This window comes from Macrobrachium nipponense, chromosome 31, assembly GCF_015104395.2.
Source record: "Macrobrachium nipponense isolate FS-2020 chromosome 31, ASM1510439v2, whole genome shotgun sequence".
In the NCBI taxonomy this organism is placed as follows: Eukaryota; Metazoa; Arthropoda; class Malacostraca; order Decapoda; family Palaemonidae; genus Macrobrachium; species Macrobrachium nipponense.
In genome coordinates, this window is record NC_061093.1 from 18,626,328 (window position 1) to 18,652,522 (window position 26,195).

Consider the following 26,195-nt stretch of genomic DNA (forward strand, 5'->3'; position numbering starts at 1 on the left):
TTTCAATAAATTAATAAATTTTTTTGATTTGTTTTCAAGTAACAGTAAATTTCCCTGATATTGTGAATTTCACATATAATTTGAGTTAAATAATAAATTTTTGTGTATTTATGTAAGTTTTATAAGTGTTTTCTTTTTCACCGGTATAAGTAATTAAATTTTCTTTACGTAGAAAACATAGAGTGATTTAGAACCAGGGAAGTACTTAGACTTTGAAATCAGGGAAATAATTAGACTTTTAAAGTTGTTGATGGAGTGATGCCTTTTAGATTACCTCATATACCTGTTATAATGAACTTAGTCTGATTTTCTGGAATAGTGGTAAGTTGTTTAAGGGATCATTGTTGCCTTTAGAGAGTATTCAGTCGTATTTTATTTGTGATGAAGGTTCAGGTGTCTGGCAGTTGTGAGGTAAGGAACATTTAACATTTAATGATTGGTAAGTGTACTAACCAGATATTTGGCACTTCGTCACTATATATATATATATATATATATATATATATATATATATATATATATATATATATATATATATATATATATATATTGTTAGAAGGAAATTGTCAGAAATGAAATAAAGTTGAGAAGATTTTCATATAACGAAGAATCGACCACAATTGGCTGTAATCTTATGGCGTTGGAAATAGTACAAGAAGAAAGTTGGGTTGTGATCGTTCAAAACATAGGTACTATGTATGTATTTACAGTAAATAATGTAATGTGTATGCTAGATACCATGTAATAATAAAAGCTTGATACTATAAACATTAAAAATAAATACATAAGAGCAACTACTAAAAGTCCCCTCACAAGAAATACAGCTTTTATAAAGGATTAATTCTGCATACTTCAGATATGGCGTGCATCCTACGTAAGTATGTACTACTCTCGATGGTATACTAATGTCTTGCTGAAAATACATTTTTTTTTAACAAGCAGAGGACTCGATGATAAAAATCCCCATAGGATCAAGTCACTTCGATTCTTGAACTTTGCTACAGATATACACGACCACAAGGGGCAAATAAGTGCGGGAGCTTTGGGATATATATATATATATATATATATATATATATATAATATATATATATATAATTATATATATATATATATATATATATATATATATATATGTATATATATATATATATATATATATATATATAATATATATATATATATATATATATATATATATATGTCTAATAAAAGGAGCCCATAAAAACACCAAAATATAGAGAAAAGAGTACTATATTTCAGAGACTGCTGTCTCCCTCTTCAGGTAGATGAATGAGAAAAGTTTACAGAAAAGGTGGTATTTATACCAAGAGGTCCATCCACAAACAAGCCAATTTGTGGATGGACCTCTTGGTATAAATACCACCTTTTCTGTAAACTTTTCTCATTCATCTACCTGAAGAGGAGACAGCAGTCTCTGAAATATAGTACTTTTTTCTCTATATTTTGGTGTTTTTATGGGCTCCTTTTATTAGATGGAATTCTGTTGTTACAGAACATTTTTACCAGTCATATATATATATATATATATATATATATATATATATATATATATATATATATATATATATATATAAATGGTGTCAAAATGCAACAAAAATACTAGAAAAAGTATTTAGAAAGTTGCGCAAGAACTTGAAAAGATATGAAAATCATCAGAGACGCCTGATGATGAACTAAAGATTTATCTCTTCAAAAATACATATGACAGAAAGACAAGTTATAAAATTAAAATAATAAGCTAACTGCCAAACAAACAAGTTAGCCGGATGTACCAATTAAGGGCGGAAAGGAGGAACTCGAAGGATAATAACTAATAATGATAATGATGCGTCATTCATTGAACGCAAGAAGAAGAATTCACGCTTAGCACGGCATGAGCTTTGTAAACAAACGCAAACATGAAGGAAATATTCCATAATCTTGAGAGGAAGTACCTTTATTCGGAATTCGACGCCAGGCTGCCTGAAAGTGTTCCAGACGGTAAGAAATAATGATGAAATAACATACTGAATGAATTCATGTAATGTAATCTAGCTAATGCATGAGTTGTCAAAACCAAGGTACCCGAGGCGTACGTACCTAGCTAGGTAGGTACTAACCTACTACCTATCTAGTAGGTACCAGCTATACTACGTACCTACCCAGAAGGTAAACAACCGAGTGGACATGGCCAACTCACCGACTACCGCGATTTTTGGCCACCCTCCGAAAAAGTACTTTAACACGTCCTGACACCGGAGATGGTCATCAGGAGCTCAAGACCTCTACTCTCCTTTCAAAGTACCTACTACTATTGATTGATTGATTTATTAATTCTTACTGGCGTCGCAACGACGAGGTTATTGACGCCGTACCTACTACTAAGTAGCTATTTTCATCAAAGTTAGAAATTAAAGCCATATTATAAGATTTAAACAGAGGGTAATGGAAAAGTGTGGCCAACGCAGTGCACACTACCCCAAAACGCTTTCAGAATTTGTACTTGCGTTATTTCTACAGAAGCAATCCGCGGTGGCCTAGACTATGGCAATTGACGTTTTCCTATGTTATTTTACTTACTGAACAAGAACTTAAAGTAATATTTATTCGGACAACTGTAATTAACCCCCAGGGACCAGTACTAAACACGGAGAAATACATTGGACACCCCAATCCCCAGTGGATGTCATATCCGCGGTTACATTCCTTGCAGTTCATAGGGAACTAGTATTCTTTGGAATTACTCTGCAAGAAAACGTAACCATGGATACAACATCCACTAGGGATTGGGGCGTCCAATGTATTTTGCCGTGTTTAGTACTGGCCCCTTGGGGTTTAATTACAGTCGTCCGAATAAATATTACTTAAAATTCTCAGTAGGTAAAACTGCATAGAAAAAAGGCAACTGCCTGGGCTGCCGCGGATATATAGGTACCCTAGATCTACCTTACTTACCATTAAAAAAGTTTAGAAGATTGACGCCATCTCGATGTTTGCGGAGTCGCTCGTATCAACAAACTTCCCATTTCCTGTGCTAAATCCGCACACCACTTGTACCTATAGACGCTGGGGCACTTTCATCACAACAATCGTAAACCCAACTTCTAACCAGTAACTATTTCGTACTTATTCAAGGGGACTACGTCATTCTTTGTGCCATTTTGCGCTCTTCAATTTTTTATCAGTGTTGTCAATTGGTATGTGTTTACCCTCCAAACTGGTTATAAAACTTACACAAAACTAGGGAAATAAGTGAAATTAGCGTATCTATTTGTAGTATAGGTAGATCTAGGGTACTTATCCGCGGTGGCCTAGACTATGGCAGTTGCGATTTTCTATGCAGTTTTACCTTCTGAACAAGAATTTTAAGTATAAATATTTATTCGGACGACTGTAATTACCCAGGGGCCAGTACTAAACACGGCGAAATACATTGGACGCCCCAATCCCTAGTGGATGTCGTATCCGCAGTTATATTCCTTGCTGTCCGTGCAGACTGCTTCTGTAGATATACCGTAGTATATATACATATTACAGCAATTTTATTATTACTGTATTACTATGACAACTAGAATTCATGGAAACAGTTTGTAAATGCATCAGCATATGTGTGAAGCTCCACTAGATTGGCAACGATGAGACCTTTTGCAGTCATCTGTTCCTACTTCAGAAATATCTGTAATTTTTCGGGGTTAATTTGGTTGCAAAAAAAGGATAATAACATTAAGTAAATAAACATTTTGAAGTAAAGTTAAACTAAATAATGAGTAAAGTAAACAATTAAGGGAATAAAGCTTTGCACCTCATAGAGAGTGCATTAGTCGTTTGCTGCTCATATCTGTGTTTGCGGAGTGAGTGCTTAGGAACCAGGAACCGCAACGTGGTTCAAGTGCAATTTTGAGTGAATTAAGACCAAAATGTGTATAATTAGAATCAAATAAGCACTGTGGAGTTTCAGTTGTGATGGCAGTAAGGATAAAACCACCGATTACAAGGTGAAAATGAATTTAGTCCAAACCATGACCTCGGGAATAAAAAGTTTCATACTTTCACTAATATAGGCAACAAAATGTTGTTTTATTGTGCTGATTACAACTGCAATCTTGAGTAAGATCAATAAACGTTACATAAATACGCTAACATTGTTCAAATGAGTGCTGGGAAGGCTGGGAAAGATGGTGGATTGTCTGGTTAGACTGGCCAGCCACACGATTGCCGGCATATTGAATTTCAAAACTGCCTTGAAAACATATTTTACAAAGAGCTCACATGCTTATTTTAGTTCGTTTGGGGATTTTATATACAGTATTACCTCGAGATACGAAATTTATCCGTTCCGAGGCGCCCTTCGTATCATGAAGTTTTCGTATCTTGGACCACATTTTACATGTAAAATGGCTAATCCGTTCCAAGCCCTCCAAAAAACACCCCATTAAATTTCATAATAAAGCTAAATTGACCTATAAACAATGAAATACTACAACAATTTGGACCATTCAATACCTAAATTAAGACTAAAAATGCAAAACCTGTAAATAAAGTGTATATTAGTGTACAAGAAATATTATTACTGTAACGTAAAATGTGGAAGCTTACCTTTCGAGTGAGGCTACGTACATACGTAACTATCCAAGGAAGATTGCTTCTGCCTACGTACTTTTTCACAATGTTCCTGTGTGAGCCTTTTCGGGGGGTGTTTTCTACAAATGATTGCACTTTATGAAAAGCGGCTTTAATTTCTGCCGTTTTTTTTTTTTTTTTATGTAATATGTACGTACGTACACTTTAAAAAATATACGTACGTACTACAACGTAAACTATTCAAGGAAGATTGCTTCTGCCTACGTACTTTTTCACAATGTTTCCTGTGTGAGCCTTTTCGGGGGGTGTCTTCTACAAATGATTGCACTTTATGAAAAGCTGCTTTAATTTCTGCCGTTTTTTTTCCTCTTTTTTTTTATTTTTAACTTTTTTTTTACTTTTTTTTTTACTTTACGTAGTTTTTTTTTTTTTTTGTTTTTTTTTTTTTTTTTTTTTTTTTTTTTTTTATACAGAATTTCAACTTTCTTTTTTTGCACCTCATGACTCTGTTTGGCCCTGGTGTCCATCAAAACCCTGTTCAACCAAATGCTCTCTCTGCAACGGATTTGGGTACTGAATGTTCGGCTGCTGACCTTCAACATAAACTGAAGTGCCTTGATTATACGTACACTATATACTGGTATGCATGTTGTAAATGATTGGTCTACACCCTCTGTTCAGCAGGGAGTGAGATTCTACCAACCTTGCAAAGTTTCCAGTTATCCCATGAGAGAGACCTTGATCACTTATCCCACATGAGAGATCTTGGTCACTTTTTTTTTAAATATTACGTACACATTGACGATCCCGAAAACGAATACCGCGTGCATACTATAACAATGCTGGTACCGAGTGGCCGAGCCACGCCACCACGTGTACAAAGTAGATGCATGATGATGGGAGGACGCTGGCCAATAATGAGGGGGAGAAGGATTTCATGGCCCCAAACTAGCATCAGGAACAATGGGAGGAGCAGGAGGATGGTGGCGAGTCTACTAGTATACTGAGATGGCGGCGCGATTTTCAAAATTGTTATCCGGGCGAATCTCGGACTTTCAGAAACCTTTCGTATCTTGAAAACTTTTCGTATGTAGAGCCGTTAAATTTTTCGTATTGGCTTTCGTATCTCGAGTTTTTCATAAGTTGAGCCTTTTCGTATCTCGAGGTTACCACTGTATCACATTAGGGTTGACGAAACTTCAATCTTTTGAATGGTATGCTTAAAGTTGTAATTGTATTCTTGTTTCACCAATTAAATATCAAGTGAAAAAGGCCTGGCCAGCACGATGACGATGGATCATCTGCGGTTGTTTACCCTATACATCAGAAGTATTTGTAATTTTTCGGGTTAATTTGGTTGCAAAAAAGGGATAATAGACATGAATTAAATAAACATTTTGAAGTAAAGTTAAACTAAATAATAAGTAAAGTAAACAATTGAGGGAATAAAGCTTTGCACCTCATAAACATGTAGTCGTCTGCTGCTCGTAACTGTGTTTGCGGAGTGAGTGCTTAAGAACCAGGAACAGCAAAGTGGTTCAAGTGCAATTTGGAGCAAATTAAGACCAAAATGTGTATTATTACAATCAAATAAGCACTGTGGAGTTTTAGTTGTGATGGCAGTGAGGATAAAACCACCGATTACAAGATAAAAATTAATTCAGTTCAAACCATGATCCCGGGAATAAAAAGTTTCATACTTTCACTAATATAGGCAACAAAATGTTGTTTTATTGTGCTGATTGCAACTGCAATCTTGAGTAAGATCAATAATCGTTACCTATATACACCAACATTGTTCAAATGAGTGCTGGGAAGTTGGGAATGATGGTGGATTGTCTGTGGTTAGACCGCAGCCACACGATTACTGCCATATTGTATTTCAAAACTGCCTTGTAAACATATTTTACAAAGAGCTCACATACTTATTTTAGTTCTTATAGGGCTTTCATATATCACATTATGTTGACGAAACTTCAATCTTTTGAATGGTATGTTTAAAGTTGTAATTGTATTCTTGTTTCACCAATTAAATATTGAGTGAATAAGGCCTGGCCAGCGCGATGACAATGGATTGTCTGCGGTTGTTTACCCTAGGAAGTAGCTACTACCGAGGTAGCTATTTATGTTGGTTACCCATCAAAGTCTGACAGCAGCAAGAAACTAGTCTAGATTTTATCATTTAATATAAACCATAATCATATTCTTGAGTTGAAACTATGATTTTCCAACATTTTAGCTAGGTAATAGGGGGAAACACCGCATTGGATCCATCGTTAACGCGTGGATCAGCCTTATTCACTCTATATTTAATTGCTGAAACAAGAACACAATTGCATCTTTAAACATACCATTCAAATGATTGAAGTTTCGCCAACTTAATGTGATATATGAAAGCGCCATACGAACTAAAATAAGCATGTGAGGTCTTCGTACAATATGTTTTCAAGGCAGTTTTGTAATCCAATATGGCGGCATCCGCATCATGAGGTGCCATTCCTAAGCGCAGCGGAGCTACCATCTTTCCCAGCCTTCCCAGCACTCATTTGAACAATATTAGCGTATGAAACTTCTTATGGTAGATCTATATTACATTCCGTGGCTGCCTAGACTATGGCAGTTGTGGTTTTTCTATGTAGTTTTACCTCCTGAACAAGAAATTTAAGTAATATTTATTTGGATGACTGTAATTAAACCCCCAGGGGCTTGTACTAAACACGGCAAAATACATTTGATGCCCAATTCCTGGAGGCTTTCGTATTCACAGGGACGAACGATGCAGAATGCTTATGTAGAAATAGGTATCCTTATTCCCGGGGTCATGGTTTGAACTAAAATTCATTTGTTCCGACACGGCATACAAACCTTCGGTCCTTTTACAATAGGAAGGTACTAGCGGCAGCTGGATAGGTCGTAAGCTTTCGAACAAGGGGTTCGGTAGTTAACTGCTTGTCCGACAGGCGCGCGCGCGCGACTGGTAGGTAAACAAATCACTTTTGCTTTCGGCCTGCTGGCGTGTGGACGTGTATCATCGCTCTCTGCCCGCTTCATCGTCGTTGCTTTCGCATGATTGTGTTTTTCTTTTTCTATGTATCTAGTGAAACTGAATTGTAAGTACAATCATTTCATTGAATTCAATTGTGAATTAAAGGATCTTTGTTTCACAACGCCCTCCGATTACCCGAGTGCCGGGACTGAAGGGCGTAATTGCGGGAATTCATTTTCCCAGAATGATCCTCGTACGCTCGCTCCGAGCGTATATTGGGTTGGAAATGTGTAGATGAAAATCGTAAGTAAGTGCTCTTTTCATTTATATTTTTTTGACCTGTATGCCCGTTGCCGAACGAATGCGCTCGGCACGGAAACTCATTCAGTATGAAAGTGGAATCGCAAGTACAGTATTCTTTTTCATTTTCATATATTATATTTTATTGTAGCAATACTCATTTCGGATCAGTTTCCGAGCTTACCCGGAGATTGATCCTTCCCCCTTTTTATTTTGAATGAAGTGAAATCGCAAGTGCAGTTCTTTTTCATTTTCATTTTTTTATTGAGATTGCATTGTTGACTGGGATCAATGTTCCGCTATTCACGGGAATTGATCCTTCCCCTTTTTATTTGTATGAAGTGAATCGCAAGCGCAGTAGTCTTTTCATTTTATATATTTGTTGATTGCATCAATTCATTATGGATCAAGGTTTCCAGAAACCTTGATCCATAAAGGTAAGGAATAAAACCTTTCACCCTTGCGCTCGGTACCGAGGGCGCAAATGCGCTCGATCCGAGTTCTTATTCATTGTGAAGTGAATCGTTTTGCAAGATGCATTTTCATTTTGTTCCGTATTATTGATTGCATCAATATTATTTGGTTCAAGTTCCGCTCAGTCAGGGAATTGATCCTTATGCCTTGTATTCGTGCCGATGGCACGATTGCTCTAGGGCTCTTATATTGTTGTTGGGTATGGGTACTGTGGGCGGGTGGGGGGGGGGGAACGAGACCCCCCCCCGCTCAGTTCCCACAGATGGCTCTTCCCCTTGGGGGGGGGGAGGTTATCGGCGTTCTTCTCCTCGCCCGATCCGTCGAGCGCGGGGGAGGGCGCTCGGTGCCCGATGTACAATTGTATTAGGGGTCTTCCACTCGTTCGGGAGGGATCAAACCCCCGCACGAGGGGATTTCCCCCCCATTAATCGATACTACTATTATTTCCGCAGGTGCTACTGCCACGAGCGTGGACCTTGGTGAGGTGTGGGCGTCCTTCCATTTGCAGGGCGTGCTGGTGTCCAGGGGCTGCGGTTCTATGTCTGGGCCTACTGCGGTCACCCATGCAGTGGTGACCACGCAACCAGGTGACGACGTCCCTCCTCACCTGGTATACTCGCCTCACGTGGTAACAGTCTTGCCTACAGCCGCTGTGAAATGCCGTTCGCCGTACCGAGAGGGGGGCGTGCCGCCGCCGCTCGTGGTTGCCGCGCTGCAGCGACCACACTTCCGCTGCCCTAGAACTCGCCCCTGGACCTGCCGCTGGTACCAGGATGTTGCTGGCTGCTGCTCCACTTCCTGTGTTTCCGGTGCTGCCTGCCGTACCTGCCGATTCTGGGCTGACTGTCCATGCAGTTGCTGCGCTGGCTGTTCCCTGCCGTTGCTGCGCTGGCTGTTCCTGCCGTTGCTGCGCTGGCTGTCCCTACCGATGCTGTGCTGGCCGTGCCTGCTGTTCCTGGGATGCCCATACCTGCTGATTCGTTCCCTGTTTTCGTGGTGGTACTACCCAGACTTTGGTCTGTCTGTACAGGTGCGTCCGGGCCCTGTGGCTTCGGCTACAGCAGCCCCGGCTCCGCCCTGGATAGCAGATCTTACGTCTGTCCTGAGCTGACGAAGAAGAGGAGGAAGGTGTCGTGGTCGTCGTCTTCATCTTCTTCATCGTCGTCGGCCGCCGCCTCTTCCCCTTCGACTTCTAAGGCTTTACAGCCGAGGAAGAAGAAGGTCGCCTCCTCCTCCTAAGAAGCTTCCTCGGGAGCTTCTCGGGACCCGTCTCACCTCGGGGGTGGGACGGGAGGGTTCCTTCCGCTGGTCCTCCTGCTCCTTCGGGAGCGGGGCCCGTCTCTTCTTCCGCAAGGAAGAAGACTACGGGGACCAGAGGGGTACCGGCTAACACCGGTACTTCCTCGCCTGGTGTCAGTGGTTCTGCCACTGCATCAGGGTCCGTCTCGGCCTCTCGTTGTTCGCGGGAAGTAACCGAGTGTACGGTCGCCTACCAGCGACCGTGCAGCCAGGAACCAGACCTCTGAGTCCGCTCAGCGTCAGGTTCACGGCACGGGGCGGAAGACTGGTGACAGCCGCTCATGCGACTCTCACCAGACCAGCTCTCACTCTCGCGGTGAACAGCTGGCTACCCGGGGACGTGACGGTCCACGACCGACCACGGGCTGAGGCTGGGAAGAGGTCCTCCCGTTCGCCGGCACCAGCCACGGCTGGTACCAGCGAACTGACGCACCGTGAGGATACGCACCGATCTCACCGTGACAGTGGAGCTCGCCGGTCGCCTGACCGTCGCTCTCACAGAGAGCGATCGGGTACGGCGACCAGCACCAGCTCCTCTGACACACGAGACCGGGGCCGCTGTTCTCGGTCCAGCCGTTCTCCACAGCGACGGCTCGACTAGGTCTGCAGCTCGATCGCCACCGCGGGTTGACGATCGCCTGCAGCTCTCCAAGCCTGCTGGTTCTGCCAGCGAGCAACGAGGGAGCGTCAGGTCTGCCTCTCCGTACCTTCACCTCCTCAGGGTTACCGGGAGGAGCGAGGTATTGGGGAGTGATCGTGAGGGGTGCGCCCCTCATGATCCCACCACAACGCCCTACGTGCCAGGCACGGTTCTTGGACCGGCCAGGACGTATGAGCAAGTGGATTGGGGAAGACCGAGAGGGCTGTCGCTGTTCCCCCTTCTTGGGAGGAAGGTTCTCGGAATATGCTCTTGTTCGAAGGGCTTAACGGTCCACTCTGCAAGATGCTGTGACTTCCGAGATCCAGAGGAACTTTGCCGAGGTTGCGGCGCTGATTCGTCAGCACAATGACCTCGGGAAGGATCGCCGCTCCCACCAGCAGAGCCACGTCTCGGCTCGAGTCGTTTTGGGGGGGGCCCGAGAGGGAACACAAATCGACGGTGGGTCTGCCGCGATCGGAGCTTGCCGACTGTGTTGAACCAGGTAGTCTCTCGTCTCCGGACAAGAAGGCTCTCTCAGTTCTGGACGGTCGAACAAGCCACTTCACCCTTTCCCTTATACTGCGGGGGGACAGGAGGCGTTTATACGTGTCTTCGGACACCGTATTTAAATACCCCTTCGGTCCTCCTGAGGTTTCGACCTCGACGAGGACTGGAATGAGTCGGAGCGGTATCGGCTCTCTCCTGTCAGGTGTCGATCAGCCCACCCAGACGACGTTCACAGTGGCGGCAGACACGTACCTACAGTATGAGTTCGTAACCCTCCTCGGGAAAACGTTTTCTCCTGACGATACGTTTTCCCAGGCTCTGAGAGGCCATCGCCGTAAGGCGATGGCTGCTCCTTTTCTTCTCCAACTGCTAGATCCGCTGGGAAGGCGAGCCAGTATCCAATTCCTCCCCCATTCCCTCTCTCCTTACGGCTACGAGGGAAAGGGGAGGGATCCTACAGAGATTTCTCTGTAAGATCCCCACGTTAGGGGCTGCGCTACCGGGGGGACCTTCGGGTCCTACCTGACGTAAGCCCCGGTCATTGAGAAGGGATCCTGCCCCTTTCTCGATTTCTACGGGAATCGAGAGGACCACCAGCCGATATCGTCTGACGAATTCGGGGGGGGTTTCGCAGAGTGCTTAGAATTCTACGGAATTTCTAGCGCACTCAGAGTGTTCGAGTTTTTTATGATCTCCAAACACTTAGGCGAGACCACGGTCCAAAGTGAGCGAGAATCCCCGATAATTGTTACACGATAATCGGGAACCTCGCTTATGCTCAAATTCCTGTAATTTCTAGCATTTGGAAGAAGACCGCTGCTGAAAGAAGAGTATCTCACAGTAGGCGCTTAACCTGGAATAGAGAAGAACGGACGGGAACTTCCAGTTTGGCTTGAACTATCGTCTTCGGTATTCTGTTCACCATTGAAGCTTTCCTTTGGGAAAGACTTCTCCTTCACTCTCTTGACTAGAGAACGAAGGCGGTCGATCTCCAATCCTTATTCTCTTTCCTCGAGGGGAAAGAATTTAGGATGGAGGTCGTGGTACAGAACCTACAATATACTACGTATATTACCCTCGCGACATGATTCTTTAACAGTTGAATTGTCCGTGGGGTAGGCGCATACCGTAGTTAACTCTACGGTTTGTGACCGAGACGAATTGTATCTTAACTTGAACTGCAACTCGGGGTTGCCTGCAACCTCCCAGCAGTTATCAGTTTCGATTTAGATACTTGGTATTGTCATGACAACACCAAATCAGCTTTTGTATTTACCGAAATTCGTTTCGGTTAAATATAATTGCTCGAGCGTATTCTTTATGCTCGATGGTTCTAGCCGAACGCATTCCTTCGTGGAATAATGGATTACCTGGCAACTCAGGATGACGAGTCACCGAGAGCTACTGCGTATTGAACTGCCTGATAGCGGCTCAGTATCAGCTAGGTCTCGGAGATGCACGGTCGGATACGTCTCTCTCTCCCCTGGTTGGATTGACTACCGACCGTATCTCTGCCCAACAATCATGGACTTAGGTCTCTGATTAACGGGGATTCTCGCAATAATGAAGGACCATCTACTGCTGTGACGCTCGATTTCATCGCCTTCGACATTGCGAGAATTTTCTACAGAGATATCTCTTGGACTCTTTCATCTTTCTGTTTACCGCACGGTAACAGAAGTCTGTACTAGTCAACCGCTGCATCGCACTGCGATAATGCGAATGATTTTTGCAGACATCTGAGTTTGTCTTCAAAATATCTCGTATTCGTAGGTGTGCAATTTCATTGCTCGCCCCGAATTAACAGATATGTCAGAAGACATCGCCTACTCTCCGACCTGACAGCTCTTACCTCCAAATGTTCAGCCCATGAGAAGCAGTTCTTCAGGCAGTAGTTCCCTGTCTTCATTACTGGAAGCGCTCCGCTTTTATTTGCCAACTACGATCCCTCACCGGACAGCAATCAATAGCGGTTAGCGTTCTCAGTCTTTGTAGTACAGGTTCAGAATCTTGAGAATCCTTCTCTCGGTTCAGCTGGGAAGACGTAGGTTGCATTTTCTGTACACCTTCGTCTTCAACGGCACATAGTGTTGTTTCTCCTTACCCGAGAATCAACTATACTATGAGATATCTTGCCATCAAGGACCTCGGTCTCTAGAAGGCAATTGACTTTCGCCTGTTGGGCACATGCCTTAAGAGAGTCATCACCTTGCCTTCTGGCATCGGTGACGAACAAATTATTTGTTTAGTCTCTTGGCATAACCCTGTTAAGGCGAAGGTCACGTGACTTGCTCGGGTGCTTGGACAACTTGCCTCCTACCGAACGCAGTCAGCAGGCAGCTGTCAGAGCGCCCAAGTCTGTTACGAACTTCGCTGTGGACTTAGTTCGGTTGTTCCATAACAATCTTTTCTCGTCCTAACGGCTTGTCACCAGTAACATACCATCGCACCACCATTGAGTGTCGGTGTCCTATCCCACTACCGAGAACAACAACTTCGCTGCAGACGGATAGACCAGTATGGGTACAGGACATCACGAAGTCGAGAAGAGGGATAGCTCATACGACAATTCCCTTCTTTTCCTCTGAGGTATGTGCATGACTTTGCCTGCGAAGTCAAGCATCCAGGGGATGGGGATCCGTGACGCTCGATTTCATACCGAAACTCGTAGCGAAGAAGACTCAGAACCCTTCGGTCCCTGACGATTGGTTCGAGTCGTTCACAATCCCCTCCCTAATGGACTTCACCGCCTTCGATGCGAAGGAGATGCTGCTTGTCCTGTGAAAGCGCGACCGCGCTTTCTGAAGAAACTCGACATCCCAGGCGGAGTGTTGAAGACTCTTCGTCAGCACCAAGATGACCTAGAAGTACACTCCCTCGAGTTACACAAGAACTTCTCCGTGGCGCAGGTACTGAAGGCAGGGGTCTGGTACAACCAGACCACTGGCACCTCCTTCTACCTTTTGGATATTGCCCACAGGTCCTTGGATCGTTTTCCTTAGGACCCGTGGTGGCTGCTCAACACGTTGTCTAGCTAACCCAGACCCTAGCAGGCTGAACAGCATCGTCCTGGTGTGACTGTAAGAATAGATAAGTGAATGAGAGAGTGACTGGCTTCTCTTCCTATCTTTTTCTATCCCTCTACCTGTGGGTAGAAGGATACGGTCATCACCTTGCTGGATAAGACGAGATGCGGGTGAGCTACTCGACAGAGCCCCATCCTATCCCTTTCACTAGGGATGGGAGCGAATATCCACCACTTCCTCCTACAAGGGGGGGGAAGTGGATGCCAACAAGAGACAAACCATAACGTTGTTGCCTCTTGCAAATAGGAACTTGTTCTTGTTTGCTGGTACGAAGAGATACGCTTGCCTCTCTCTTAGTACTTGGTCCAGAGGTCTGACCATTGATCCTGCGGTGCACACCCCGATCAATCGGACAGAGGCTTGGATCCCTCCCTCGCTCTTACGACCAGGGAGCTTCCAAGGTTGGGCGAACACCAGTCTGTTCACAAAAGACTCAGATTCCAACCCACCCAACACCAAGAAGTGAGTCTTCCTATTGTAAGGACCGAAGGTTTGTATGCCGTGTCGGAACAAATGACAATTTGTCCAAAATTGCATTTTTCCTAACTATACAAACCTGAGGTCCTTTTACACATAGCCCCACCTCATGCCACCCCTCACTCTGCAGTTTTTGCTTGGGCCAAAAGCAAAAGTGATTTGTTTACCTACCAGTCGCGCACGCGCGCCTGTTCGAACAAGCAGTTAACTACCGAACCCCTTGTTCGAAAGCTTACGACCTATCCAGCTGCCGCTAGTACCTTCCTATTGTAAAAGGACCTCAGGTTTTGTATAGTTAGGAAAAATGCAATTTTGGACAAATTGTCATTTTTACCTTGTAATTGGTGGTTTTATCCTTACTGCCATCACAACTGAAACTCCACAGTGCTTATTTGATTGTAATAATAATACATTTTGGTCGTAACTCACTCAAATTGCACTTGAACTACGTTGCAGTTCCTGGTTCCTAAGTGCTCACTCCACAAACACAGTTGCGGGCAGCACACGAGTACACGGTTTGTGAGGTGCAAAGCTTTATTCCCTTAATTGTTTACTTTACTCATTATTTAGTTTAACTTTACTTTGTTACTTCAAAATGTTTATTTAATTCATGTCTATTATCCTTTTCTTTTTGCAACCAAATTAACCCCAAAAAGTTACAGATATTTCTAAAGAAGATACGAGCAGACGGGAAAATGACTCATCATTGCCAATTTAGTGGAGCTTCACACATATGCCGATGCATTTACAATCTGTTTCCATGAATTCTAGTTGTCATAGTAATGCAATAATGATAAAATTGCTCTAATATGTATATATACTATAAATAGATATATGCTAATTTCACTGATTTCCCTGGTTTGTGTAAGTCTTATAACCAGTTTGGAGGGTAAACACATACCAATTGGCAACACTGATAAACAATAGAAGAGCACGAAGAACACTGTAGGTGCTGTTCACAGCAAAACTGTTAATATTTGAGTCAGGAATCTAGTTACTTTTTCAACAACAAATATTTTCAAATTAATAATCATGAATATGTAAAAAAATTTAAGCAATTCATGACCTTATACTGCTGTTTAACTATTTATTTAAATAATTATGTAATGCACGCTTCTTCTTTCTTCTCCAAAAAATCGTAGTTTCACATAAGTGACTTACCAAACAATTACATTAGCTGTACACTTTCTTACCTGGCAGTCGAAAATTCAAATTCCTGGTGGCGGTAGCAGCGCTGCCATTGTTCGTGTAGGGGATACAGATCCCGCCCACTTTCTTTGGGAATACCTGGTACTGCCAAGCTTAAGACTTCAATTGGTTTTCGTCGCCATTGTGGATTTTTTCTTTTTGGTGATGAACAATTTCTTGGTTGGCTTTTTTGCTTCTTCAGTTAGCTGCCTATTTATTAATGATTTATTACAAAGATGTCTGATGCTAGTTTCTCTCCTTCAGTTTAGGTTTATTTTGCAGCAGGGTTGGTTCAAAAACTAGATTAGTTAAAACTATGTTACGATCCGCACTCCAAATGTGTTAAATGTAGGGGTCAGTGCTGTAGCAAGGAATTAACTTGTGGATGAGTTGCCGTAGTTAGATGAACAAGTTGGAAGACTTTTCAAGCTCATTTGGATAAGATGGACAAAGATAGGAAAAGGAAAGCAGCTCTTAGAGCGGTAGTAAAACTAGAGTAGAGACAACTCCCGTGCCTTTAGAGGCAAACAAACCGTCACTATCTTCTCCACTTTTATCGAATATTTCACCTATTGATAGTCCTCCAACTTCAGTACCAATTACACTCCAGACCAGGTATCCCAGTGTTTTCCGATCCCAACACCATTTCCTTGTTAGAGTCCAAGATGGACAAGAAATTTGAGTTCTTGGCAAATCCGTTATGGATTTGGGTATGTTGTTTCGTGCGTTCGTAGAGAAGTCAAGTGAAAAGGCCAGTGTTAGGCCAAGTGTCAGTGTCAGTGTCGTGTCCAAGGAGGCGGATGGTTCCCGTTCCCCCTGTTCTCCTAGACGAAGGTCACTGTCATACTCCCCAGCTCCTGGGAGAAGACATACCGAGGTCGAAGGGAGACTGGGGGAGTTTGCCCACGGTCAGTCGCCGACTCCATCGACGTAGTCGACTGGCGCGAGTGTCCAGAAAACACCGCTGGAAAGGCGTAGATTATCAGTGACGCGCAGTTGTCGTCTGACTCGGAATGGCAGTTGCCTGTGTCGAGGCGAAGAGTGTGGAGTGATTTATAGTGTCGCATCCGTTGAAGAGACATGCCCAACGTACGAGAGGGATGTCGCCGCCTGTTAAGAAATTCAAGGAGCACTGGAGTCCACAACCTTCTTGCAGTTTCGCACCGGACCAGTTTTTCCGGGAAGATCATCAGTCCCTCTTCGGATAGCATAACTTCGTACGGAGTCATGAAACGCTCAAGTGCGTTACAGCGCTCGCACTTGCGAGACTGCCTCGCCTCGTTGTTTATCGATAGGAGTTTCGACTCGTTTGCCTCATTCGCCTCGAGGAGTTTTTCGACTCGTTCGCCCCATTCGTCTCGAGCTGTTTCGACTCGTTCGCCTCATTCGCCTCGAGCTGCTTCGACTGGCTCGTCTCATACATCTCGAGCTGTTTCGACTCGTGCTGCTTCGCTCGTTTCGCCTCATACGTCTCCAGCTGTTTCGACTCGTGCGCCTCATTCGCCTCGAGCTGCTTCGACTCGTTCGCCTCATACATCTCATGTTGTTTCAACTCCCAGTCGTTCGTTTTCGAAGAAGAGCCGTACGACAGCCACGACTTCGTCTTCGCTAAGGATGATGCGAAGGCCAAACCCTTGCTAGAGGATTCTGCTTTGGGTCCCTTTAAACATCAACTTCAAGAATTGATGGTCTTTTTAAAGAAGACAACGAGCCAGACGGAAGAGGAAGACGGGGTGTCGGCCGTCCTGTCGGAAGAGGAAACTCAAGACCAGGATGCGAAGCCCTCTTCTGCTTATTCTAGTCTGTTAAGGTTTCTTTTACAGACTTATCCAGATTTTTTTTAACCTGCTTCGCCTTCTTCACCTCCGTCGACATTTGTGAAGGATAGGAGATCAGTGCCTTTGGGGTTACCGAAACTAGTTCTTTCTCAGTCCTCGAAGAAAGCGCTGAAGGAAATAGAAGAGTGGCTTGCTAAGAAGAGGGAGTCAGGCAAAGCTTCGTTCACTTTTCCTCCATCGAAGCTGCAGAATAAAACCTACAGGTTTTATGCGACAGGAGAAGTTCTTTCTTTGGGAGTTTCTGCCTCCTCCCAAGGAGACTTCTCTGGTCTTGTGGACTCAAACAGAAGAGCAGCGTTCTGGTGAGGAACTTATACAAGTTGATCGAAGTCTTCAGTTTCTGGATTGGACTATTGCAGCGTTAGCCAGAAAAATTGAAGATTGCCAGTCTCTAGATGAGGATGTTTTGGCCGACTGGCTCAATGTGTTTGTCCGTGCGGACAGGGCTGTGAGAGACGGTTCAGGGGAATTGGCCACCCTATTCACTTTGGGAGTACTAAAGAATGAGAGAATGGTGGTGCTCCTTCACATCTCGAGGAGTAACCACGAACCAGAAATCGGCTTTGTTGTTCTCCCCCCTGAGTAAATCTCACCTGTTTCCAGAAGAAACCATTAAGCATGTGCTGTCGGACCTCGAGAAAAAGTCCACCAATGATCTTCTCTTTCAGTCAGCGAGACCTAAGGAACCTCCAGCGACAGGAGCCAAAAGCTTCTCCTCTACAGAAACATCCCTTTCGAGGAAGTAAATCGAGGTGGCAGCAGAGACCAAGAACAAATCTACGAACCACCTCCAAGTCTACCAAGAACCATCCTTTAAGACAGAGAAATGATCGGAAGGGCCTTCACACACCCGTGGGGGCAAGATTCCACGACTACTGGGGGGAATGGAGTCGAAGAGGAGCAGAACAGTGGGTAATTCAGGTGCTTCGAGAGGGATATGTGATCCCTTTTACGCAGGATCCACCACTGTACAATACACTTGTCTGTTTGACAGCATACTCGACAGGATCAACAACTACTTCTTTAGCCAAAGAAAGTAGAAGGGCTCATCCAACAAAAGAGGCTATAGAGGAAGTAACAGACACGAACTCCCCAGGGTTTTACAACAGGCTCTTCGTAGTCCCCAAGGCATCAGGGGGATGGAGACCTGTGTTGGACGTAAGTGCTCTGAACCTCTTCGTCCGGAAGACGAAATTCCGAATGGAAACCAGTCGATCGGTAATGTCAGCCATCCGATCAGGCGACTGGATGGTATCTCTCGACATGAAGATGCCATTACTTCCATGTCCCCATCCATCAGGACTCCAGGAAGTTCCTGAGATTCGTCTTCAAGAAGAGAGTCTTCCAGTTCAGAGCCCTCTGCTTCGGTCTGTCAACCACCCCTCAAGTATTTACTCAGATTCTCACTCTCTGGGAAAGTGGTTGCATTTGATGGGGATCAACACAGCTTTTTACTTAGACGACTGGCTTTTGAGAGCCAGATCCAGGCATCAGTGTGTGTGAAGGACTTGGAGAAGGGACACTACTTTGACACAACAATTGGGCATCATAGTAAAACACGGAGAAGTCCCAAATTGATTCCAACTCAGAGGATTCTCTATTTAGGGATGATACTAGACTCTAGCTTTTCGGGTTTTTCTCTCCCCAAAAAGGATAGAGTCCTGCCTGTTAACAGTCCAGCAATTTCTGGTTCGCCTGTCCTGCTCAGCGCTTGAATGGATGAGCCTACTCGGGACCCTGGCTTCAGTGGAGAGTTTTGTCAGGGTAGGACGCCTACACATGAGGCCGCCTCAGTTCTTCCTGAAAGCAAATTGGTCTTGGAAGACACAGTCAGACTCGCTAGTTTTCCCCCTGATGGAAGAGATAAAGATGGATCTTCGTTGTGGCTTTTGAGGGAAAGATTACAAGAAGAAATCTCCCTAGTCGTGTCAAACCCCGACCTGCAGTTCTTCTCAGACGCCTCAGACAGTGGATGGGGAGCCCTCTTAGGAGACAAGAGAGTGTCAGGTCTGTGGACAGAACGAGAAAAGACCTTGCACACCAATGGGAAGGAATTGAAGGCCATCCTCTTAGGGCTACAAGCGTTCGACCACTTAGTCATCGGAAGAAACGTAGCGGTCTACTCGGACAACACCACAGCGTTGTCATATGTATGGAAGCAGGGAGAGGGACCCATTCGTTCTCTCTCAACAAGATAGCTGAAGATCTCCTCACCTGAACGAACGAGAAGAGGATCACCCTTTTTCCAAGATTCATGCAAGGGAGAATGAATGTACTTGCAGACGAACTGAGTCGGGTAAATCAGGTGTTACCAACAGAATGGGCTCTGAACGAGAGAGTGTGTCAGGACCTCTGGAAGCTTGGGGAAGACCATCGATAGATCTGTTCACCACATCGAGGAACAATCGCCTTCCCATTTTCTGTTCTCCGATTCCAGAACCATTTCTGGTGTTTATTTCAGTAGTAGTAAATTAATTTATCCTCAGTTGATATACACAACAGTTATGGTTATGGGGGACCAACAGTGAGAAAAAACATGATGCATTGTGTGAGAGAAAACAAAATTAGTGAAATGTTTGGCTGTATTTAACCTAACCTAATGTAGGGTACTTAATCCTTACCTGGCAAGAGCACCTTTCCCGCTCCCACCTTACCTAACCTAGGGCACTGTAAATTAAAGTAATTAATAAGGTTCCAACTTAAACTGACTTAACCTAAGATACTGGGTCCTTTCCTGGCCAGGGGACTTTGCTCCTGAACCTCTACTCAAGCTAACCAAGGACACTGTAATACAATAAAAAAGGATTTATTCTAACCTAACCACCCTTACCAGGGTGCCAAGTCCTTACCATGCGTGTGTGTGTGTGTGTGTGTGTGTGTGAGGGGAAGCCGAAGCACTTGGTCCTTGTCTGGCCAAGGGGCTTTGTCCTCCCCACGCATCTTAGTGCTTGATGTCACATTGAAAACATTCAATCACACTCATAAGCCAGTGGCTCTAAGTGGCACAATAAAAAGCTTTTTGAGTCCCTCACATTTCCCCATTGCTCATATTTATGTATACCAAAATCCACTTTGTATGTTTCATAAACAATGTCTGGGCCACTAGTAAGTCTTGGTTAGCAAAAAAACTATTCAGTCACTTCAGAATAAAAGCTTTTGAGGAAATCTGGAGGCACTTAAATACAGTACGGGAGTTCTAGGTACAGTTGACAAATGAAACCTATTTCCAAGATGGAAATTGTAAACCGTCAAAAAAGGTATCTTTGTAAAAATTATCTTGGATTGCATGTATATCTATTCTTTTTTGGAACTATTACTGAATGATTGCAATATCACAAGTGTCTAGCTGCCTAATTTAAAGATGAACTGCAATTCAGGCAGTCAAAAGAATTAGGGTGTACCTGTACCAAGTGTTCCCAAAGAAAAGTACATAATAATGTGTCCCTGTGGAGGAAAAAACTTTCCATGAAATTTTGCTCTACTGATCAAGTAATCTAAGGAGCACGAGTTAAAAACTGCACCAAAGGAATCATGACTAAGAAAGGAAGCCTGTTTTTTCAAGCAATGCCTAAATTCCTAAATCCAGCTTAATTGGTGACACTTGCAACAAAAGAACCAGTCAAGATTCATCGTTGTCCATGTACCCACATTTCCTGGTAAAATATAATAATAGATATTCAAAATACACTGGGTATCCTTACTCACAGTGTATTGGAACAAAATAATCTTATTAGGAGCCCCACTCGCTTTAACTTTGAAACATCAAGAACTAGAAAAAGTCATTGGTAAATGTCATGATAACAGAAATTTATCATAGAATGTAGTATGGTTTTGTATTTAGCATATGAAGGAGACGTAAGAACAATTCAAACAAAACTCTTAATATCAAGAAGTAGTATTAAAAGCAAAAAATGACAAAAATGTCAAGTAATAGTCTCATACTGTAGGGTAGCCTAGCCTTCCATATCCTGTACAGTAAGCTTGGTAATTATTTAAGGTAATACGTACCATTTGGTCTAAAATTGGCAGAATAGTTTTCCTGATAAATGAGTAAAAAATACTGTATTAACTTCATATTTTTATAGCAGTGGCATAGGTTAGACTAGACCAGATTATTGACTTTGGAAATGTCAGTTATACGTATTCAGTTATTCTAAGTTATGAAATGTGATTTGCTGAAAATTTTGATGTTCATTCCCATCATAAATGCTTGGTTGGTCAACTGCAACCCCCAAATTTTGGGTGTGGAAGAAAAAAAAATGTGTGAAAATAGAGATTTACAGTAATGTAACCAGAATTTGGGTGCCCTGTACCACCTTGTGACCCTGGTGGCATGGCTTCTACCGAGTTTCCCTCTTCTCACTGGTTAAGTGTGGTTGTATGGTGTTCATTTTTTACAAGTAAAATTAAATTTTGTCTTTTACAAACCCATTACCTGACCAACCCTACGATTCCGGTTGTAACTGGTTTAGATTACACGAATAGTGACCACATTTACCAGCATGGGTTCTGAGTGACCCAATTGCATTCTCTGCAAGGTGGGAGGTAGGACTTGTTCTCCTGGAATGCATGGCTTCTCAATGTTTTCCCTCTTCTCCTCTGGTTAAGTTTGGTTGTAAGGGGTTCATTTTTTTACAATAATATCAAATTTTTCTTATGCAAACCCATTACTTGACTGATCCTACACTTCCCTTGATTTGCAACTGGTTTAGCTACACGAATAATGACCAAATTTACAGGCATGGTGCAGAGTCACCCAAATGCCATTCCTGTAAGGTGGGAGGCAGTACTACCACTGGATGCATATGGGTATTGCTGCTACTGAAGCTTAGGGTATTGTAAGTAAGATAATGGGGTTTGTATGTAAAACAAATGATTCTTTTTAAAGAATATTTAAACTTGGACAATATGGTTTAATATTTTTACCTGAAAAATTTTCCATGACTGTAACATAATGTTCTATGACAGACTTTTTCTTCTTTTTGCAAGCTGATTGCTGTGGTAATAGTTCAAATGGTAATTATAATGTTTTCAGACTATATTCATTGTAATTTTGGCATCAGGTATTTTCAGTTGCTTAAGTTCTTTTACTAAAGTGTTCTGTGGTTTCAGATAAAGGAGGATGGCTAAATGTAGCAAAACTTGTTGCATCTGGCAGCTACGTTATCGCTTTAAAAGAAAAGGAATGTCAAGAAGCTCTGGGCATCAATAAAGAGAGTCCTTCTGCTGGTATGTCAGTTCCAGATCATTATAAACAAGCTATCCTATGTTATTTGAGTGAAGGTGGGCCACATAGAGAGCATGTTGTTCTCTGTATCGGTATCTGTTGTCTTCAGTATTTACTCAGACAACTTTACAGGACCTTTAATTGGTCCTGAACCAGACACACTTTTACCTGGTTTGATACCAGAAAGTCATACTAGTGAGAGTGTGAAAGAGATTGCATTAGAATCCCTAGTTGGTGATGCAGAGGGTGTATACAACTTACTCAGCTGTCCAGAGTATTTGGTGTTAGCTCGTCTTATTCTTATAGACTTAAAAACTACTTTGTCTACGTGCTTAACTGCTGATTGGTGGTGTTTTCCTTCCGCTGTGCTCTGGTTCATCAGCGAATTGTAGATGAGAAATCACCTCAGTTATATGAAATAATTTTGCAATCGTAAATCAAGTAGAAAATAATTCACAATTAGTGAGCACCAGTGTGTCGAGAGATCTTTGACTGCTTTGTATCATCTTGAGGCAGGTCATCTACATCTTGAATTCTATGATGTTGGAAGAGCTGGTGATCATTTTCAAAAGGCAGGTGATGCCTTACAGGTCAAATTAAGCTTGAGTGGAGCCCTTGGGAAGAGAACCAAATGGCAGGAGGAGGACAGGCCACAGTTAATTGTGAAAGTTGCATACAATGATCACTCTATAATGAACAGTGAACTCCCTGGCCATAACCTTCTCCCTACAGATCTACCAAAAGACATCATGCTTAACGATGATACACGTCTCCCAAGGTTCAAGTTTAAAGATGAAGATGATGACATCATACCAGATTTGAGGCCTATTGAACAGGCCCTCATCCTGGCTATGGTTACTCACAAACGGCGATCTTCAGCTGCTGATTTACAAAACTTGACGAGGAAACTAAAGCTTATGTGACAGCTCTCCTTCAGTATCCAAAGAACTGGTGCTTTCAGCATTCAGCACTGTTACTGCGTTCACAAATAGAAGCAGTTGAATCAAGAGCAGTGCAGCGATGCCTAACCCAAGTAGAGGAGTTGATTGGTGCTGTAAATAGAGAAGAACCATCTAGGTATGAAAGGCTAAAACTGCTAGGTACATCACTCATATTGCCCACTGGGAATTACAGCAAGAACTTGCCAAGATATTGATGCGACTGGGTGTGTTTTTTTCTAATTAAAACAGCTTTGGAAATTTTTGAAAGACTTCATTTATGGGAAGATGTAATTACCTGTTACAATGAATTGCAGATGCGACAGCGTTCAGCAGAAATTGTGAGAACTCAGCTGGAAAGAAGGAAACTCCAAAGTTGTGGTGTCTGTTGGGTGATGCAACCAGATGATAAAGAGTGTTATATGAAAGCATGGGAATTATCAGGACACAAGAGTGGTAAATCTCAGAGGTGCTTGGTAATTATTACTATGTGCGAAAAGATTATAAAATGCCATTTTGCACTATGAAATGAGCCTTGAAATTAATCGTTTACAGTTTCCCGTGTGGCAGAGATTAGCTTATTGTGCCTTACAAACTGAAGATTGGGAGAAATGTGCCCAAGCTTATAGACGTTGTAGTGTGCTTGAACCAGACAGCTTTGAAGTTTGGAACAATATGAGTCAGGCATATTTGAAACTGGATCAGAAGCATCGGGCATGGAAATCGGGTTACAGGAAGCTTTACGATGTAGAATGGATTCCTGGAGGCTTTGGGACAATTTTATGCTTGTCAGTACTTCACTTGGGTACATGTCTCAAGCTCTTAATGCGTACAATCCGCATTCTAACAATGAAAGAACGTCACGTTGATACTCAGATAATAGGTCGTATTGTCAAGGCTATTGTTGATGGTGATAGTGATCCAGATGGAAGAGAGGTTAAAGGACTCTATAAGAAGTGCTCTGAGCTGTTGGGCCGATTGACAAGTGAAGTACCAACCCATCCAGAATTATGGTATCTGTATGGTCTGCTAACACAAAGCCAATCCTGAACCTAGTCCTGAGACACGGTTCATGGCCATGCAACAGTTTAAAAAGGCTTTAGCAGCATCAACTCAGAAGCAAGGTTGGGAAAAAAGATACTCTCACTGCTGTAGCATCCTTCATCGAGCCTCCTACTTATTAGATGCAACTTTAGATGCTGTTAAGGGACTTCCTCCAAAAAAGTAGCTGTTCCAAATTTGAGTGCTACAAGAATGTCAGTACAAGGGGGCTATTGTTGCCACACGTCGTGGACAGGTTCAAGTGGCCACAGGAGAGTTAGTTGAACAAGTGCAAGAACCATTGAAGAATGTTGAGAATAAATTGACTTTGCTGATGAAAAAGTTAGAGGAACTCAAATTGGAAGTATAAAGTACAGTCATTTTCCTGTAAACTGATGGGAAAATGTTTCCAGTGTATTATATCATAACATTAAGTGGAGCTTTTGTGATTGTGATAAGTTGAATCCATTGCCAGATTAATGTGAGACTTCAAAAAGACAGATCAGCTTACAGATTTGCATAAGAAAGCATATATATTTCCTCCAATATTCCTATCAGTTTATGTTTTGCTTTGCAGGTGTTAGATACAATATCAGGCTAATCAACTATGTATTAATAAGATAATTTCATTTATCGTGTTGCATTCCGTTTGTTCCTGTCCTTGCTTATTCCATGTGATTGTGGTATACTGTTTTTGTTATTTAACTGCTGTTGAAAGTGGTGCTAATTTTCTTTGTATATTTTCCCTTGGCTGTTAGATGCCATAGTGTAGGAACAGCCTTGTGACCAGCCCACTTTGATTGGGTAGATAGTTTCTCTCCTCATGTAGTACTCTTTATTTACATGTTCATGTAGCCATGAGGCTTATTAAAGGAGAAGTTTGAGCAGGCGTTTGCTTTAACATACTTTGATGTCAGTTTTTTTTTTTTTGTTTTTTTTTTATTGTACTGCAGTCACATAATATTTAGAAAAGAAGGTGCCAAAGCTTCAGGGTGTTTTAACTCATCATGTTTTCTTTTTCTTATGATTAATGATTTTTTTTCTAATAAGCTCAAGCACTGACAGAACTTTATGTTTTGAACATATGATTTATTTTATTTTAATTTATAATTTTTTATGTGCTTTTTCTTTTCATGAATCCTCACACGTATTTGAAATTATGCCATGAAGTTGGTAATTGTTTTTGAATTATTGTTTTAGTTTGGTTATCTTACACAAAAAGTGGAAGATAGAAGCTGATGAAAATGTACAAAAATGGCTGAAGTATGCAGTGTGAGACATTTAGAAAGAATCTATATACTACTGCTAAACCGGCATGGTGGTGAAGTTAAAAGAGAGAGATCCCACCAAGCCTGGCAGAGGACAAACAGGGAAGGTAATCGGTAAGTCTTCTAGAGAAAAGATGAGGTGGCAAGGATAAAAGAGACTTAGAAGGAATGCAATTAAAATCTTTACAGAACAGATGGAAGCAAAGAACTGAAGTGGATAAGTAAAGACAAAGAATATAAAATAATGAAACTGGAGAAGTTGATTCTAAAAAGGCTGTGGAACAATGGCAAAACTGAATATTATCCAACTCTTAGAAAATTGACTTAATATGAAATTTTTAG

General features: G+C 42.6%; 1 pseudogene; it reads left to right on the forward strand.

Annotated features, from left to right (window-relative positions):
* The first annotated feature begins 1,874 nt into the window (after positions 1-1,874).
* On the forward strand, positions 1,875-25,469 carry LOC135206664 (tetratricopeptide repeat protein 27-like; annotated as a pseudogene).
* Positions 25,470-26,195: the final 726 nt, after the last annotated feature.